Genomic DNA, 20,300 nt, shown 5'->3' with positions numbered 1-20,300 from the left:
AGAGAGAGAGAGTATTTTGAGTGAAGCAGGTCCACAGGTGTCGGCCTCAGGCGTCTGCCCTACGCAGCCATACTTTTCCAAACCTACAGCTTCCAAGCACCTTTTGGCCGGTTACCTAGCTCATAGACCTGCATGTAAGGGGTCTGGGGACCCAGCCAGGCATGTGAAGGGTTTGTGACCCAGTCTGTGAACGGGCTTGAGGGGTCTGTGGGCTCCAGACCGAGTCTTAGCTTGACAATTGGCCCAGTCAGTACGGGATTACCAGCAGGTAAAAGAGCACCACAACTGGCGCAGTCATGGTCGAGTAGCTTTACATACACACATAAAGCCATTTTCTCAGACAAACCTCACTAACCTAGAGGTTCTTTTTGGAGCTCTGAGAATGAGCAGGTACATAAGATAATGGGATTTCTGCCATACAATAAGGGGCTGCATGGTTCCAGAAGTCACAGACTTGAGAGCATAACTGGCAAAGTGTTCAAAATAAAAGAGTACCTGGTTTCTCAAGGTTAAATTTGAGTCTAAGAAGAGGAATAATTAAAGGCAAAAGGGGCTACAACTCATAGGCCATAAACAGCCAGAGAAAGTAACATATGAACCCCTCCAACATTGAATCTAGGAAATGAAAGTGAACAAAACAAAAACTGCCTTACATGTCTAACTTCAGCGCTGCTCAGAAACTCTTTCTTCAGCAGAGGAGGCTGTAAGGGGCTTGCCCCTCATCTGCAGGCACAACACAACATCTGAGGGCCCTAAATTCCCAGGACACAACCTGTGGGTGACAAATCTGTGCTGATGCCACTGACCAGGAGGAGGAAAAGGTGAGAAAGCTCTTTTTGAGGATTAAAGGAGCTGCAGTGTCAGCTAGTGGAACCACCATAGCTGCTGATACTCCTACAGTATTAAGCTTGCAATGACTCTTCCTTTTACAGGTGCTAAGCAACTACTCACAAACTTAAACTGCCACCCAGTGCACTGGCACTGGCTGCTGCTTTTTTCTGCAGTATCTATTTTGCACATCCCTCTGCAGAGGGCCCAGTGGGACTGACAATGAAGAAATCGTATCCCTCTGAAGTTGTTTCATATACAGGAAATTAAAGTAGAGGAGGAAGGAGATGGGGAGAGAAATGAAAATGCTTTCGAAAGCTACCCCAGAGCATAGATATACCTCACTTCACCATGAAAAATCACCTACAGCTTGCTGATTTACCAAGCATGGCTATCTCCTGTGTCTTTCTCCACTATGAGCCTCCTCACACCGGTACCACGTCTTGCAGTTGCCTCTTGGATGTCAGTACAAGAGAGGTTTTTCATTCTCTCTGCAGGAATGGAAAAAACCCTACAGTTCAGTCCTAAAGGAGCTCAGACTTGCAGATGCCGTGGGATCTTTCCTAGCAGTGCTGAGCAGTTAAGTTACCATATGTGTGCATTCCTAATCTATGGAGACCAAAAAGGCTAAGACCTGGTTCTCTGATGAACTTGATCAGGTACATGAGTCACATTTGACAGCAGGCAGCCAGTGTAGGTAAGAAAAAGCTTAGGGTTTGGATTCCATCTTTGGAAGTGGCAGGGCACATAAAAAAAAGCATAATTACAGGGAATTTTTGGTTCAAACTGCTCTGGCCAGTGAGATGAGTCACTTTTGCTAAGGAGACAGCATTCTGGGCTGGATCCCCATGAATTTCAGCATTTTAGGCCAAGGAATGCTCAAAGGGATGGCATGGTCAAAATTAAAAGAGGGGCATACCTGGAAGACCGGATCCACTGCTGCTGTCCCCACCTTAGGTCTACTTTCTCACACCCACACTCAAAAGATCATGACTTTTGGGGCTGGCCAGTTAGCTCAGTTGGTTAGAGTGTGATATTGATAACATTAAGGTCCAGGGTTCGATCCCTGTACCAGCTAGCTGCCAAAAAAAAAAAAAAAGATCATGATTTTGATGTCACATCCCAGAATTGGTTCCTGTTAACTTCACTTTTTAGACTTAAGGAAAGGGAACTGATTAATAAATCCTGTAATAAATAGTTTTTGCTTATGTTTTCTAGAATTATAAAAAGCCCTTGGTAAGAATCACTGACACACTGGCCAGAGACAAAGATGTAACGTAATCTAAGAGAGGCAAAGTGAGGTCCTGTGAAAAAAAAGGGAAGGAAAAAAAAAACAAAAAAAAAATCCCATCTGAAAACTTTGGATTTTAGCCACTGAAGTTAGGTTGTTAGGGCTGGCTTTACGAAAAAAATGTCCTCAACACTTTTCAAATTTTTTGAATCTTTATATATCTAAGTATAATTTTATGAACAAGAAATATAGCATATCTTTCTGTTTTAAGCTAATAAAATGAATATAGATCTATACAAAAATTAAGAAAATGAATTTTAAATATATTTAAATTTTTCCAAGGTCTCAGAATTGCTAATAACAATTTTTTAAAGGAAAGAGAACAGAGGTTACAGTTTACTTCATCTCTATAACTCAATTTCCCCTCTTTAAAATGGGGAGCTCACCACCTGCTGCTCTAGGTATTTCACGCATTTCTTCTGCCAGGAGATTATGTCAGAATGAAAGCATGTTGGCAAGAATAAATGTAAACACTGTAAATATAGTGGGATTTCATTTATATAAAGTTCTAGAATAAGTAGAAGAGGTAAAACTAACCTAAAGTGATATAAGTCAGATCAGTGGATGCTTCTGGGTGGGAAGGACTGGCAGAGGACATAAAGAGACTTCTGGGGGGATGGAAATGATCTGTATCTTGATGCAGATACTAGCCACACTGAACACTTAATAGCTGAGCACTTCATTTGGTGTAAATTACACAAACATTTAAAAAATTGGGGGGGGGGGGCTGGTTGGTTAGCTCGGTTGGTTAGAGCATGGTGTTATAATAACATCAAGGTCAAAGGTTTGGATCCCTGTACTGGCCAGCTGCCGAAAAAAAAATTTTTTTTTTTAAATAATGAAATAAAACCTAATGCTGAAGAAGAAAAAAGGAAGACTAGAATGTTGTATAATCCAGAGGAAATAAAGCCTGAGTGAGACATAAAATCTACAAGTCTTAAAAGATCCATGAATTCAATTACATAAAAATCAAGTTTTCCTGCACAGCCCAAAGCATAATAAAAAAAACCAAAAGACAAGTGATAAACACACACACACACAAAACTGCATCACTTCACAGACAAAGCCTATTTTCTTTAACAGATTAAAAAGTGATTACAAATAGAGAATGGCAGAAGATGTGAACAGTTTACAGAAAATGAAATATAATGATTAAAGCTTACTCAAAATAAGATAAACAGAAATTCAAGTGTACTTACTGTTTGGCCCAGCAATTCTGCTTCTAGGACTTTATTCTATACATATACGTACAAAACTATATAGATACAAAGTTATTTGTGTAGCATCCTTTGCAATAGCAAAATATTGTAAACACCTTAAATGTCCATCAAATCAACAGGACTGGTTAAAAAAAAAATGACGGCACAGCATATAGACATGGGAAATACTATGCAGCCATGAAAAAAATGAGGCAGTTCTACATGTGCTTTAACGCAACACTCTCTAAGACTTTACGTGAAAAGCACGATGCAGAGTTTATGTAGAATGTTACCATTTCTAGTTTTAAAATATGAATATTAATAAAACAAATATGTATGTATGTATGTTTGCAAATGCACTGATTTTCCTTGAAAGGGTAAACAAGAAAAGTTAACAGTGGTCTTCTTCAGAAAGAAAGCTGGGTGACTAAGGAATGAGCTGAGAGACTGATTTTTCATCATTTCCCTTTTTATAACTTGGGAATTTTGTCCCCTGCATATGTATTACCTCTTTTAAACATAAAGCATTTTAGAAGAAATGTTACATCTAGGGCCGGCCCTTGGCTCACTTGGGAGAGTGTGGTGCTGATAACACCAAGGCCCAGGGTTCGGATCCCATATAGGGATGGCTGGTTAGCTCAGTGGGTGAGCATGGTGCTGACAACACCAAGTCAAGGGTTAAGATCCCCTTACCGGTCATCTTTAAAAAAAAAAAAAAAGAAAGAAAGAAATGTTACATCTACCTAAAACACTCTCTCCAGCACAGCCCTGGGCTCATTCTTCAGTCTCTTAAATTAAACACTGCTACCCCTTCTGGATCCGAAGGGGCAGAGGCCTCCCAATATTAGAATCAATCGGACTTTTCCACAGCCCTCCTCACCCCTTTAAGTTTGGATCTGTCCTGTTTAATGCTGTCAACCCAGTGACTGTCTCTATGCCTGGCACATTCTAGAAGCTCACCAAATGTCTGCTGGCAAAATGAATGAAAAGATGGGTTCCCAGAGAAGCTACAAAACCAAGGGCCCATAACAGATCAAGACGAGAGCTCTGTGATGCGTGCCAGACAGTGACAAGACTGGGCAGACCAGGAACATAAGGCTTTGCAGTTAACTTTGAACAAACATGGCAAGGCTGATCCAATGTCAAGATGGCTACCAGGAAATCTGGCTTTGACACCAACAGCTGTGTGACCCTGGACAAATCCCCCCATCTCTGGGCCTTATTTTCTTGAGTTGTCAGACAAAAGAATTCAACCTATCAATGCCTTTTCAAGCCTGTCCCTACTCTTAAACTGTTTAAAATAGATAAAAGTGGAACTGCTCTGGCTAAAGTAAAGGTGGGGGGCCTGAAGCCTAGCTTATTCCACTATGCCCACCTCTCCCCCTCCTTGTCAGGAGCCCTTCAGACAACCCGTGGTTCCTTGGGACAAAATTTGAAAACTAGTCTACTAAATGATACAGTCCCTCCCACATTTCACATTTGAAGATTCTCTGCTTGATGAGGGACCTTTTTCCCCAACGATGGGTGTTCTTCCTGGGTGCCAAACAAGATGAAATAGAGCGTGATCATTCTAAGAGCATGACATAAGATGTTTCCAAGGGGACAAAAGAGAACAAATTCAGAATGCAGCCAGGGCCAGTGAACCTTATTAGGTCTTCAGTAGAAAGGAAAACATAACAAGCCAAGTAAGAAAGTGTTTTAATTCCCCAAATGGCCTGCTAATGACCAGGGGAAGGACTTTTCTAGTTTCAGGACAGTGATTCATGTCAGAGCAGCCCATGCTCTGCAATCAGACGAGAAGTGTGAAGCTGGCAGTACTAGCACACATTGCACACTGTCGGCAGTTGGAGAAATACTGAGGGAGATCATCGGTGTTGTGAGCCAGAGAAGTCGCTTTAGGAAAGGAAAAGGGGAAAGAGACACTCAACAAGGTCTGATCCAACTGCCGTGACCCATCTCTGAATTCAAGGACATTCAGACAGGGAAAACTGATCTCTGAAGGTCTATGTAGGTGGCTTCCAACCTCAGTGCTGAAACTATTAGTTAAACCCTTCCCTGATGAATGAACAGCTGTTCAGAAACCAGCTCCAAGGCACATGTTAGCTCAAGGACAGTCAAGACTAAGTGAGGAAAAGAATGAATAAAAGAGGATGGGATGGAGTCACTGTTTCTTCATTTGAAACAGAAAAGCCAAAACTTTGTTCATGTTTTGACATTTCAGTTGTCTCAAGGTTAGAGGTTGATTCATTTCACAAATATTCCCCTACTCTGTGCCATGCCCTGGACTATATACCTGCCCCCACGAAACTTAGAGTTTGATAGAGATGATGATTCTCCTCACCACTCCTCTCATCTGACAGCTTCCTTTGAAAAAGGAAAGGGGTCCTCACAGGTAAGTACTAAAGTTCCCTTTACAGACAGAGAAACAGGTAAGGCCAACTCAAAGATTAAAAGGTGAGTCAGCAGTAGAGCAACCAGATTTCAGACTTTCTCTCTGAAACAATGTGGTCACCGAACTCAGATAGGCTCTTTCAAGTCAGCTCAATACTATAAGAAAATAAGCTGTGTTGTTCTTCAGGCTCAGCATGAAATTCAGAACAAAGGTGGCAGTGGGAGTAGTAATGGAGACTGGATGTGCACTATGGGCCAGACACTACATAAAGAGCTTTAGTCTTCACAATAATCCATGAAGATGGTTTGAATAATATCAGAAGTTTACACATGAGGAAAGTGAAGCCTACAGAGCTCAAGGCACTTGTTTGGAGTCACAAAGCTAGAAAATGGTAGTGCCAACACTCTCTACCACTGCTCCAAAATGAAGTCACACACATCCCACTCTGTCCAGAGAGGCAACGCCTCCTCTCAGAATGAAGCCCTGGCAGAAACACACACGCTCTAGGCTAAAAGGTACATGAAATGGGTTGCCACGTATCCCTGCATAGGCCCTCGGATGTTGAATTACAGGTTATTTTAGGGCCAGCCCATTCAGTTTGGACAAGAACTTCAAGTATAGTAACATGCCTAGTGAAAGCCTGTATGGATGAGCTTGCCAAGTTATGGGCCTCCTGGAGTTTGGATGAAAACTGATCAGTCAAAATCGATCTCCAGAGGCCTGCTGGCAATTAAAGGCCTCAAAATGAAATGGCACTAAAGGCAGGCAAATGTCACATGCAAATGTTCTTGTATCAGCAATGAGTCTCTAGATCCTCATTCTAGAATCAGGTGCCAGTTCTCAACTAATCCATTAGCAGTATGTGTGGAAAAATCTACTACCAAGAAAAAGGGAAATTCTTCTGCATCTGAAAAAAAATTAATAAGGGCTTCTTCTGAATAATACTTAGGAGGATGAGAAAGAGGCCAAAGACTACAGAACAAGGCTCCTGTGATCTCAGTTTCCCACCTATGCATGGGAACACTTTCGGAAGATCTGTCCAGCTTCACAGCCATCCATTCAGCAAGTATAACAATATGGAGCACCATCTGCTCCATGCCTGGGACTATGCCCCACAAAGGCGCATGCCCACAGTAAACAAAGGACAGTCTTTTCCTGCTGAGCTCTTCCAGATTCAGAGGCAGATAAAGGACCACAGGGAAACAGAAGAGTGCCCTCCAGATAACTGCCACCAAGCTCAGAGGCACGGGGTTGAGACGGGTGGAGTACCAAGAGAAGTACTCTTAGATGAAGAGGGGCTTGGCTGGACATGAAAAGAGGGGTCAGATTTAGAATGGGAGGAGCAGGGGTGACATGGAGAAGACCCACAGGAAGCCCATATAACATGGGAGGGAACTGAGAACCATCAGCATCAGCTGGAGAGCCGTCTCTGTGCTAAGTGATTTACAGCCCTTGTCTCATATAATTCTCATGGTAATCCATTTAAAAATGAGGAATAAGGCTGGCCAGTTAGCTCAGTTTGTTAAAGCGTGGTCTTATAATACCAAGGTCAAGGGTTCAGATCCCTGTATGTGCCAGCAGCCCATATATAAAATATATATATATATATATTTTTTTTTAATGAGAAATTAGAGATGCTGAGAGAGGAGTGACTTATTCAAGGCCAAAGCAAGCATGTGTGTTCAGGAATCTGTGAAACCTCCTGCCTGACTGAAGGCAAGGACTTGAAAGGGAAAGGAAGAATGAGATTCAAAGATGGCCTTGGATGCCAGGGTGTGTTAGACCCAGGCGGCAGAAGATGCAGCGGTCACGTGAGATGACAAATTTCACTCTGATGAGCATTTGACACTGCTGCTCACTCCCTCATCCCTACAACACTCTCTTCCCTTGGATTCCAGAATGCATGCTCTCTGCTTTAGTCTCCTTTGCTCATTCCTTCTCTTCTCCCTCTCCTTCAACACAGGAGTGCCCCAGGGCTCAGGCCTGGTACCTCTTCCCTTCTCTGTCTACATCTCATCCACTGCCACAGCTTCAAGTGTCATCCACATGCTGAAGACTCACAACTTTAGATCCTCAGGCCCAACCTCTTCCCTGAATTCCTTGCTCATAGATCCAAACTGACTAATTGACATCCCCACTTGGATGTCTATATGGCTAGTAGGCATCTCAAACTTAACATGATAAAAACTAACCTCCTGCTTCCTTCCCTCCCCCAACCGGCTCATCCTGCAGTCTTCATTACCAAGTTACTGCCAACCAATATCTTTAACAGGTTTGCTAAAAACAAAGGCCATCTTTGAGGCTAAAAACCTCAGTCACCCCTACGATATACTCTCTCATACCCCACATTTAATCTATCATCAAATCCTATTGGGTCTACTTTCAAAATGAATCCAGAATGCATGGAACAGCTTCTCGCCAACTCCATCACTATTACCTGGCCCCAGGCCACCATTACCTCCCTATTGGGATTGCTACCAAAGCTGCTTCCACGCTGCTCCCAACAACTCATCTAAGCAACAGCCAGAATGACCCTATTATAGTCTAAGTCAGACAGCAGCACATAGCTGCTCAAAATCCTCCAACAGTTCCATGTCTCAGTCAGAGTGAAAGCCAAAGTCCCTACCATGGCCTCCAAGCCTACAAGGCCCTGTATGAGACACACCCCTTCTCTTTCACACATGCATCCTTTCCACCATTACCCTTTGAACTCTTCTCCCTCTTCTCACCATCACTCCCTCAGCTCCAGCCACACAGGCCTCTCTGCTGATCCTTAAACACAACAGGCATGTTTCCACCTCATGGCCTTCACACATGCTGTTCACCTTGCTGGGAAGGCTCTTTCCCCACATAGTTTCATGGCTCAGTTCTTCACCTCTTTTTTAAGTCTTGGCTCAAATGTTGCCTCATTGAGGCCTTCTATGACCACTTTATTTAAAATTGTACACACTCCCCCCAACCAATCCCCACCACTTCCTAATCCTCTTTCTTCCTTTTTTCCCCTTCAAATTATCATCTACATACTATAAAATGTACTTATACTGTATTGTCTATTTTTTCTTGCTCCATAATGTCAATTCCATGAGGGCAAAGATTTTGTCTGTTTTGTTCACTACTGTATTCCTAACTCTTGGACTGGTACCAGGCAAATAGCAGATGTTCAATAAATATTTGAATGACTAGTGCTCAACTCTCTTATTAGGGAAATTTCGTGTGCTGTAAACTAACCTCTGCTAGAGAACAGCTTCCCAATGTTCCATTCACTGGGTTTGCCAGGATCAGACATACATCTGCTCTGTTTGTCAAGCTATTTTAACTATACTGAAATTGAAAATATCAAACCCCCTAGCCCATTTTACAGCCATTAAATGGAAGGTAAGTAAATAAAGGATAAGAGACAGAGGAAAGGGCAAAGGGTAGAAGACCAGGTGGCAACATCTCCAGTGGGAGAAATATTTAGGCCTCTTCCTTCAGTGAGACCACATCACCTTCATCAAACAACATGCTCCCCCAGGCATCAACTGAGAGCGAGCTGAGCTGCGGGAGGTGGGGGGCCCTGACTCGGGCTATGGTGTGAGCACAGCCAGGCCCTTCCTTCCATCCATAACCCTCCACCCCCACAGGCCTGCTGTATACCTCTAACTCTCAAGCTCTTCACTGCCTCTGCACTTGCTGATCCTTCTACCTGGATTATCCTCTCCTGCTCTAGCGTGGCTGCTCCAACTTATTCTTCAAATCCCAGCTTAGATATTACTTCAAAGATACCTTCCCTACATGCACTGTCTTAAGAAGTTATTAACAGAGCATCTTCTACGTACCAGAAACTGGTCTATACGCTGGGGATGCCACAGTGAATGACACAAAAATCCTTCCCTTCATGGAGCTTACATCCTAATGGGAGACAGAGACCATAAGCAAGATAAATAAGTAAAATACATAGTATCTTAGATAGTGATAAATGCTACTGAGAAAAAGAGAGCAGTGAAAGAGGACAGGGAGCGGGGAGGAGAGGAAGGGAGGTTGAAATTTAACTAGGGTTGCCACAGAAGGCCTTCTTGAGAAGGCGGCAGGTGACGTTGCCTGGGGAAGAGACTGCCAGGCAAAAGAAATAGCCAGTGTAAAGGTGGGAGTATTCCTGGCATATCTGAAAAACAGCATGGAGGCAAATGTGGCTCAGTGACCAGTGAGCGGGGCAGTGGGTTACAAGGCTGGAGGAGAATGGAGGGGGCCTTAAGGTCAAGGTAAGCACACTGGCTTTTACTCTCAGTGAGCTGGGAGCCACTATGAGCAAATGAGTCCTGAGATCTGACTTACATTTTATTTATTTTTATTTTTTTATCGGCTGGCCAGTAAGGGGATCTGAACCTTTGACCGTGGTGGTATAACACTGCACACTAACCAACTGAGCAAACTGGCTAGCCCTGACTAACATTTTAAAAGGATCTCATTGCTATACTTTTTTTTTTTTTTTTTGGCTGCTGGCTGGTAAGGGGATCTGAACCCTCCAGTTATACCTTTTTGTTTCCTTCTTGGTTTATCAGATTTTCTAATTAATACATTGGGTTTTTTTCTTCTTTGTCTCTCTCCTCTATTAGAATGTAGTAAGCAACCAGAGGGCAGAAACAATGTCTGGCTGGCTCACCTGTCATCATAGCCCTGCCCAGGCACTAGCAGGCCTCGATAATACTGCATAAATGAATGCTGGACTTATGAGCGTCTCTGTCCTTGGTGTCTCAACCCCTAGTCACCCAAACCTCAGGGATCAGAGAATGAAGACCACAAAAGCAGACCCAACAGCTGGCTATACTGCAATTGTCATTCCACTCATAATATGCTTAAAATCCTAAAAGCAATTAGGGTGTGGTAAAAAGCATCTGGCACCCAAATTTACTCTTCTACAGAATTCGGCTATTGAAGTGCTGAAAACCAACACTGAAGGGTTGGTTTTAAAACTTTTGAGACCTGACATCCAAATCTACCATCTTCCAGCTCAGAGTCCACAGAGGAGATACATGGTAACTTGTGGGATCAGCGACTAAGGTATCCTGACTGATGATAAACTCTGAGCCTTCTGGAGTCAACCAGCCATACACTTACCTTAACTAGAAGAGACCTTCCAACTTCAGGGAGATCCTCTTGATGAAGGTCAGGGGTCAAACCCAAGGGTAAAGACCCAAAGAGCATGAGGTTTGGGAGTCTAGTATCCCAGCCAAGTCCCTCCTCAGCTCCACTGTATAACAGGAGACAATCTAAGACCAAGGGGTTAGGAAGGGGAAGAGGCCGCAGCAGGTATGACAGGGGCTTCCCCAGGGTCTACACAACATAACAGGCAAAACTGAACCACAAGTATAAAATGGGAACTACAATGTTACATACCTGATGGGTTTGTGAGGCTAAAACCAGTCAATACATACGAAGCCCTCAGCATTGCCTAGCATTGCTTGATAAATGTCACCATTATTACTGCGCAGGGAGAGAATTTACCACTTCCCTGCTACTTCCCAGACCCCCATGTCTCTGAGGCCCTAAAGCACTTTGGTGGCTGGCTGGGTGGTAGTAATAGTAGTCTGAGAGTAGTTAATCCCAGCCCTGGTCAGATTTCTCCCTATCCCTATGAGGTAACATAAGGATGGACAGGAGATCATCTGGAAAGTACTTCGAATTCCTTAGGAGTCAAGGAATCCTAACAATTCAACGCAATATTCATTCATTCGTTCATTCACTGAACATTTACTGAGCACCAACTATGTGCCAGACATCTCACTAGGTGCTGGAGACACAGACAAATCCTTGACAAAAATTAAGAGCTGTTTACTTAGAAGACAGCCAAGTAAATAATGACAACCCACTGCAATCACTGCCACAGGACATCAAGGAGAAGAAACTAGCACTGGCTTGCAAAGTGGGGGTGATGATCAGATCAGAAACACCAAATAGTGGTCTAGCAAGAAGGTTGGGGGGTGGGCAGAAAGTGGTGTCCAGGCATAGGGAAAGGCATAAAACAAAGACAAGAGAGGTATGAAGAACTGGGGCTTGGAGAAGTGGCAAGCAGCAGAGTTTGACTGGAGCTTGGGAGCAGGTGGAAGTGTTAAGCTAGGAGAGATGAAGAAAGAGAGCCAGGCAAGGGTCAGAGCCCAAAAGGCATTGAATGCCATGCTAAAGAATATAAGTTTTAGCTGAGGGCTCCTGTGTGAAGAAATACAGAACAGAAAAATCATTTCTGGGCTGTGATAATATCAATGGTCTATCTTAGGCAAAAAGACCTGTTTAGAAAAGGAAACGTCTTCAAGGAAGAGATGCCCTGTCAACCTCAACTTTCAGAAGTACATCAAAATGCAAAATCCATACCCAAGCCATGTTTGCTTACCGTCAGCATGTCAGGCGTTGGTGCCAGACACGGGGGTTTTCTAGGAAGTGAGCAGTTAAGACGTGCAATAGTTTCGGTGGATGACTAGAAAAAGATGAAAGTCCAAGCCCAGAGCTAGTAGGACCAATGGACGGAACTTGTTCTGAAACACTTTTAGGAAGTGAAACGAGAAGGGTGGGAGAAGTCCTGAGTACATAAAAGTCTGTTTACAGAAGGAAGTAACACCCCACAAGCCAGGGTTGACAGATTTTATCAGACAAAGGCCCTCAGTAGGCATCAATTGGCCTAAGGTCAAGGCACCCACCGTAGTAACAAACTCTGCAAAAATTTCCTCATTTAATCCCCACACAAACCAGGGGTGGGAGAGACAGGGAGTGGTCAGTACTGTTTTAGAGCTGAGGTGAAGGAGGCCCAGTCTAAGTAAATTGTCCAGGTCATACTACGAGGAAGCTGCAGAGCTGGGGTCAGAACCAGGGCTGACTGACAGGTATACCTTTGAGCCTTTCAAGCTGTTCGGGTTGAAGCTCCCTTGACCCACACTCAACAGATGATCTTCACACAACCTATGAAGGGATCTGATTCTTTGAGAACTAGTGAGGCCATTCCTCATGACAGTTTCTTTCTTTTTTTTTTTAAATGACTGGTAAGGGGATCTTAACCCTTGACTTGGTGTTGTCAGCACCACGCTCAGCCAGTGAGCAAACCGGCCATCCCTATATGGGATCCGAACCCGGGGCCCTTGGTGTTATCAGCACCGCACTCTCCCGAGTGAGCCACGGGCCGGCCCCTCATGACAGTTTCTAAGAGGTGAGAGGAGACTGGTGGGCTCAACTCAGGACAGGGAGCCAGATGCTCCAAGCTCTACTCATGTTCCTACCATCTGTGACGAGTCACTTCATCTCAAATCCTCCCTTGGAAGGATGGGGATAAGGTGACAATATTAAGTTTCTGTAAATCCAATGGAACTAGGAGAACAGATCATAGAGTTAAAAGAGGAAAAAGTACTAGAATAATATTTATATCACAGCTTTCTTCAGAAGCATGTGGAAATCTTCACAAGTTCATTAAGGCTTATAGCACCCAGAAGTGGGTAGGAAGGCAGGAAGTCTTTTTCATGCTGCTGTGAGAGAAACTGAGGCAGCTTGGAGCAAGTGAATGTCTGCAAAGGAATAAGGCCCAGATTCAGAGTCTAGCCCTCCAGCTACCAAACCATCTCACCATCTACACAAGATGTGCTGTCCCCAGGCAAGAAGCCATGGGGCCTGCACATTTCTCAGAAAGGCAAAGACCCTTCCCTTGGGTATGTTCTTCCAGAACCTAGGGCCATAAGATCCCCGAGGGGGTCACGTGCTTTCTCTCTCTTTACCCCAAAAGGAATGCAGTTCAACCACTCTCAAGAAAGGTTCTGGATATTCTTCAATTAGCTTCATGGACAGCCTGTTTTGTGTCTAACAATTCCCAATAGTCAGGAAAATCTGAAACTCTTGCCGTGAAAGGTAAATCTCTTATTGCAACAGCCTACAGGGCTGTTTCATCCAAAGAAAGTGAATTGAGTGCCCCTTATGAAGATCAGACAAGAAGCAATAAAGCTACTTCTTGCCACAGATCCGAATATAGAGGTATCTAAAAATATTAAGGAGCCCCTATATCCCAACCTCGCTCCAGCCTCTCCTTTGTCTCTGCACTTTGCAGGTCCCTCAAAGCCTGGGTAGGAACCCTGGCTCTGCCTCTACCACCCGATTAACCTCACATGTGTGATTTAACCTCTCTGTGCCTCAGTGTCCTTGCTGATAAAATGGTAATAGCAATAGTAGCTACCTCACAAGGATGGCAGTGAGGTTTAAAAGTGGCATTGTAAGTAAAGTGCTTAGTACACTGCCTGGTACACAGTAGGGGCTCAGTAACCAGAAGCAAGCACTTTCGTCAGTAGTTTTTAGCATTATCACAGGAGTTCCCATTCAGTCAACGTGTCCCTGAGGCTCCAATGGATAGACCAAACCTGCCCGGGAGCAGGCTGCATGGGGCAGTTTCTTGATTTTTTTTTTTTTCTTTCCATTTTCGAACCTTGGCAGAGATAAAGCCCTGAATGACCAGGAGACCTCGGGATGGCCATGGGGGTGAGTGTGAGGGGGCGGAAAACCAGAGCCAGAAGAAGTTTCCCTCCGGCCAGGGGAGGGCTCGTTGGGGCCTAAGTCTAGGAGTCTCTCCGGACCAGCGTACTCGTGGTGGCCGGCGTGCGGGTCGGTGGCCAAGTGGGCGCGAATGAATAAACCCGCAGCCCTTCCACCTCGTCTGGGCCTGGGACGCTACTCGCGCCCATCTAGCGTGGCGTCCTCCCCGCGACCTCTGACCCCGCAACCCCCTCACCTCGGACCCCCGACTCCCCGCCCCACTTCTCCTGTCTCGCCGGGCTCCCTGCTTCCTCACCCGCAGATCCGAAGGGCTCCCAGCGCCACGGCTCGGCTCAGTTTGGCAGTAAAATGTCCGCGCCTCCTCTTCCCGCTCTCCCGGTGCGTCCGTACCGCCGGCCGCTCTGCGCCCCTTGGCTGTCACCTGCCGGGCGGAAGTGAGCTGCCCGCGCGCGGGAACTTCCGGTGGACGCACGGCCTGGGGGCGGGGTCAAGGGTACAACCCTGGCTGGGGTGGTGCCTGTGGGGCGAGGCAATAAAAGGGGCGGAGCCCACGGGTATTAACCCCTCCGCAGCCGTCGCGCTGCTCGGCTGTTTTCTCCGGTAGAGCGCTTTAAAAACTAACCTCTTAACTGCTAAGTAAAGGGTTGTAGAGACGTTGAGGTCCATCTCCTATGTCACAAACGGAAAACTGAGGCTTTGAAAAGGGTAGGCTCTTGCAGAAAGTCACTCATCTCATGAATGGAAGAGTCAAAATTAGTCTAGAGTTTGCTACCCTTTCGTGCAGCCCTTTGGGAATTCCGAGTTCTAAGGGAAAACAGCAGACCTTTCAAGTAATTTTTATCTAAGGGGAACTTCATCATGTCTCATTTCCCCTTTGCTGGATCCGCCAGAAACTCAGTTGCTATAGTCACCTGACTCCCTATTCTGGCACTATGAAATTTCTCCTCCTTCTAGATAATTTCTTTTTTTTTTTTTTTTTTATTATTTTTATTTTGTCCATATACAATATAGTTGATTATTGTGTCCCATCACCAAAACCTCCCTCCCTCCTCCCTCTCCCCCCTCCCACCCAGGTGTGTCCCCTCCATTTTCTTGTTGTAAGAACTTCAAAAAAAATTGTGGTTGTTATATCTTCCTCTCCCCCTCCCCCCCGTTTTTTTTTTTTTGTTGTTGTTTGTGTGTGTGTGTGTGTGTGTGTGTATGTGTGTGAATTGATTCATTCACCTTTAGCTCCTTTTTTTTTTTTTTTTTTTTTTTTTTTTTTTTTTTTTTTTTTTTTTTTTTTTTTTAGCTCCCACCAATAAGTGAGAACATGTGGTATTTCTTTTTCTCTGCCTGACTCGTTTCACTCAGTATTATTCTTTCAAGGTCCATCCATGTTGTTGCAAATGGTAGTATTTCATTCGTTTTTATAGCTGAGTAGTATTCCATTGTGTAGATATACCACATTTTCTGTATCCACTCATCCGATGATGGACATTTGGGTTGATTCCAGCTCTTGGCTATTGTGAAGAGTGCTGCAATGAACATTGGGAAACAAGTGTACCTTCGACTTGATGATTTCCATTCCTTTGGATATATTCCCAGCAGTGGGATAGCTGGGTCGTATGGTAGGTCTATCTTCAGCTGTTTGAGGAACCTCCAAACCATTTTCCATAGGGGTTGCACCATTGTGCATTCCCACCAACAGTGTAAGAGAGTTCCTTTTTCTCCGCATCCACGCCAGCATTTATCTTTCAGTGTCTTTTGGATTTTTGCCATCCTAACTGGGGTGAGATGGTATCTCAGTGTGGTTTTGATTTGCATTTCCCGGATGCTGAGTGATGTTGAGCATTTTTTCATATGACTGTTGGCCATTTGCATATCTTCTTTAGAGAAATGCTTACTTAGTTCTTTTGCCCATTTTTTGATTGGGTTGCTTGTTTTTTTCTTGTAAAGTTGTTTGAGTTCTTTATATATTCTGGATATTAGTCCTTTGTCGGATGTGTATTTTGCAAATATTTTCTCCCACTCTGTTGGTTGTCTTTTAGCTCTGTTAATTGTTTCTTTTGCTGTGCAGAAGCTTTTTAGTTTGATATAGTCCCATTTGTTTATTTTTCCTTTGGTTGCCCGTGCTTTTGGGGTCATATTCATGAAGTCTGTGCCCAGCCCTATTTGCTGAAGGGTCTTCTAGATAATTTCTGATCATCCCTTTAAAAATATTATATTATCTCTACTCTTTAAAGGTATTTTACTGAACAAATAATATTCGGATTGTAGAGAAATGGAAATACACTAGTAAGCAAAAAGAAGATAAAACATTGCCTGCAATCCCACTCCCCTGAATCACTTTTAATATTTTGGTGAGTATCCTTCCAGACTTGATATATTATTCAGTATTTTTAACTTATTAAGATATCGGTAAACCTTTCCCAAAACAATAAATACACTTCTACTGGTGCTTTCCAACATTGCATGGTATTCCCCTAAGATTGTACACTTAGGTTGTTATCAATCTTTTTTAGTATTATAAAAACTTAATAAACATGCATGCACAGCCAAATCTGTATGTCCCATTTAATCTAGATATTATTGCTTTAATATTTAATGTAATTTTATGTTTAATCAGCCTCAAACCCTTTTTATTTTTTATTTTTTATTTTATTTTTATTTTTTTGTGACCAGTAAGGGGACCGTAACCCCTGGCTTGGTGTCGTCCGCACCGCGCCCAGCCAGCGAGTGTGCCGGCCATCCCGGCCATCCCTATATAGGATCCAAACCCGCGGCCTCGGAGCCCCAGCGCCGCTGCACTCCCAGCGCTGCACTCTCCCTAGTGAGTCATGGGTTCGGCCCCTTTTTGTGGTTTTTATTTTAACATTTATTTATATATTTTTGTGCAGTACTGTGTGCTGTTTCGATACATGCATATACTGCACAATGATTCACTTAGGGTAGATAGCATAGTTTTGTACCTGCTAGTTCATCACTTCTCCCCCCCCTCCACATCCCCTCCCAGCCTCTGGTAACCATTATTCTACTCTTTACTTCTATGAGAACCACTGTTTTTGTTTTGTTTTGTTTTTAGATTCCACATATGAGTGAGATCATGTGGCATTTGTCTTTCTGTGCCTGACTTATTTCATTTAACATGATGGTTTCCAGTTCCATCCGTGTTGCTGCAAATGACAGGATATTGTTACTTCTTATAGCTGAGTAGTATTTGATTGTGTATATTCTTCAGTTTTTTATCCATTCATTCACCATGGACATTTAGGTTGATTTCATCTCCTGGCTATTGTGAATAGTGTTGCAATGAACATGGGAGTATGGGTGTCTTTTTGATATATTGATTTCATTTCCTTTGGGTATATACTCAGTAGTGGGATAGCTGGGTCCTAAAGTAGATCTATTTTTAGTTCTCTGAGTAACCTCCATACTGTTTTCCACAATGCCTGTACCAATTTACATTCCCACCAATAATGTAGGAGAGTTCCCTTTTCTCTTTTCTATACGTGATTTTATTTTATTTTTTATTTTTATTTATTTATTTATATTTTTTAAAAGATGACCGGTAAGGGGATCTTAACCCTTGACTTTGTGTTGTCAGCACCACGCTCTCCGAAGTGAGCAAACCAGCCATCCCTATATGGGATCCGAACCCATGGCCTTGGTGTTATCAGCACCATGCTTTCCCGAGTGAGCCACGGACCGGCCCCTTTATTTTTTAATTAAAAAAAAAATTTTCTCCGGTCCGGCCTATGGCTCACTCGAGAGAGTACAGTGCTAATAACACCAAGGCCCCGGGTTCGGATCCCACATAGGGATGGCCGGTTCGCTCACTGGCTGAGCATGGTGCTGACAACACCAAGTCAAGGGTTAAGATCTCCTTACCGGTCATCTTTAAAAAAAAAAAATTTTTTTTCTCCAAATTCCTGGTTCAATAAGGACTTGTTTATTTTCAGGAAAAAAGGTCCCAAACATCAGGCTGTTCACAAAAATTATCCACAGTATCAACTTTAGAAAATAAATCTTAAGACTATTACACTAATTATTTTTCTAGAGGATGCATTTGACATGTCACAAAAATTCACAAAAATACATTGTTGTGGAATATACTATAAAGCATATGGACTTCACAGGGCCTGGTTTTCCGAAGCCTTGCAGTTTCAAATATTGACCTTACAAAAAACTGGAAATTTTCCCCAGGCTATTTAGTCTGTGTTGTAAGATAAAGAGTTGTAACACAGCAAGGCTACTTGTTCAAAGACAGACAAGTAACTGATTGATATGTAAAGATACTGGGAAATTGCTCTAAGAAGAGTATGTTTGCTAAGATCAATCTTTTGTTGGTGGACCACTTAATTGCCTTAATGGAATGTCATCTAACTTGTTTCACTGAAAGTTACCAGCCTATATTGTTAAACTATAACCCCACCTATGTCTCTTCCTGTAACTTCCCGGGCTGGAGAATAAATGCAGGAAGAGAACCCCAATTTGGGGTCAATTTCCCAAATGGAAGGAATGCCTCTCACTTTAGGGTTCCAGGGAAGTTAAGTGCTTTGGGGCTTCTCACTGCTCAGAAGAGATGGGCTTTGAGTAATGCTTTGCGGCTCTGTCACCCAGGGGAAGAGGGGTGACAAATCCGTGGGGGCAAAGCAACACATTGTTACATTTGTTTTGAGCAGCCCTACACAGCACTGTTATGTGGGGTATAACATACCTACTTCTAACTCAAAGCTGCTCTCAGGTGCTACTCAACTAAATGAGATTGCCTTTGCAGTTACGGAAGCAACCACTGGACCCTTGAAGACAGGGAAAGAACTCTATACGTAATGTTATATATTTAATCAGCCTCAAACCCTTAAGTTTTTTTTAAATTTTGAAATAATTATAGACTTATAGGAAATTGCAAAAATAGTACAAAAATAGAGTCCCTTGTATCCTTTACCCAGCTTCCCTCAGTGGTGACATTTTATATATCTGTAGTGTAATATTAAAACCAGGATATTGGCATTGGTAAAACACCACTATCTAAACTACAGACGATTCCACTTTTAAATCCTTTTCTGAAGTTGGCAGGAAACAAATACTTTATTTTATTTTATTTTTTGGCTTTAGCAACAGAAATTTATTTTCTCACAGTTCTGGAGGCTGGAAGTCCAAGATCAAGGTGACGGCAGAGGAAACCAATGTTTCTTCTGAGGCCTCTCTCCTTGGCTTGCAGATGGTGGCCTTGTTGCTTTGTCCTCACACAGTCTTTTCTCCATGCATCTAGAATAATTTTATATGTACATGCCATGCTCTTTGTGAAATGCATGGCTGTCTGGAAGATCTACCTTTCCCAGATGATAAATGTTGGCAAACACCATTAACCTCACTAGAAAACAAAATATCACTGGGAATGTGACATGGAAAGAGAAGAATTATCCAACAAAACAAACCAACAATCCTAAAGATACCAAGGTAGAGAGCTTATGTGAAGATGGCAAGTTAGTGGTAGAAATAGCCCAAGCTTTAAGATTTCCAGGGAGACAGAAGTCTCAGGTTGCTCAACCAGGGCTTCCTGGCATTTGTGCTGCATCTTGCCGAATAAGAACAGAGTTGCATCGGCTGAGATGGCAGGAATGGGCAATCCAGGGGGAAGGACCGTGCAAAGGCAGGAAGTCCTCACAAGACCTCCGAGTCCTTCAGTTCAAGTCCCTGCTCTGAACCAGATCCTGGGCTGGGTGTTGGATAGTAAGGTGGGGCAAAGGCCCTGCGCTTGCTGAACCTAGCATTTGTTTGAGGAGGACGACAAAGCAGCAGACACAAGTGTGATTGGTGCTGTGATAGGGGACATGCTGGGGGCTATGGGATTCCAGAGCAAGAACCTAAGTTCCCTTGGGTTGGATGAACAAGTAGGGGGTATTTAATCTGTAACTGCAGAACAATGAATGCTTATGGAGCATCTGTGGAGTTTGAGGCAGTGTGCAGAAGATCTTATTTGCTCCCTACACCAGCCCCATGAGGTAGGGGCTGTTTTAGCTTTATTATCTGGGGAGGAGGGGTGGGAGGGACTGCAACTCCAACAGCATAAGTCAAATACCATGCGAGTGGCAGAACTGAGGGGCCT

The 20,300-nt window shown here is 43.6% G+C and overlaps 1 protein-coding gene across 1 annotated transcript in view; it reads right to left on the bottom strand.

The window, feature by feature from the left end:
- The window catches only part of AP1B1 (adaptor-related protein complex 1, beta 1 subunit), a 53,413-nt gene extending 38,790 nt beyond the window's left edge, over nt 1-14,623 (bottom strand). Inside the window, exon 1 of the mRNA XM_008569817.1 lies at nt 14,505-14,623. The gene's annotated coding sequence lies outside the window, so the exon portion shown is untranslated. The remainder of the gene's footprint in view (nt 1-14,504) is intronic.
- Nucleotides 14,624-20,300: the final 5,677 nt, after the last annotated feature.

Source organism: Galeopterus variegatus, unplaced genomic scaffold (genome assembly GCF_000696425.1).
Source record: "Galeopterus variegatus unplaced genomic scaffold, G_variegatus-3.0.2 Scaffold535, whole genome shotgun sequence".
Taxonomy (NCBI): Eukaryota; Metazoa; Chordata; class Mammalia; order Dermoptera; family Cynocephalidae; genus Galeopterus; species Galeopterus variegatus.
This window is presented reverse-complemented; position numbering and strand designations above follow the sequence as displayed.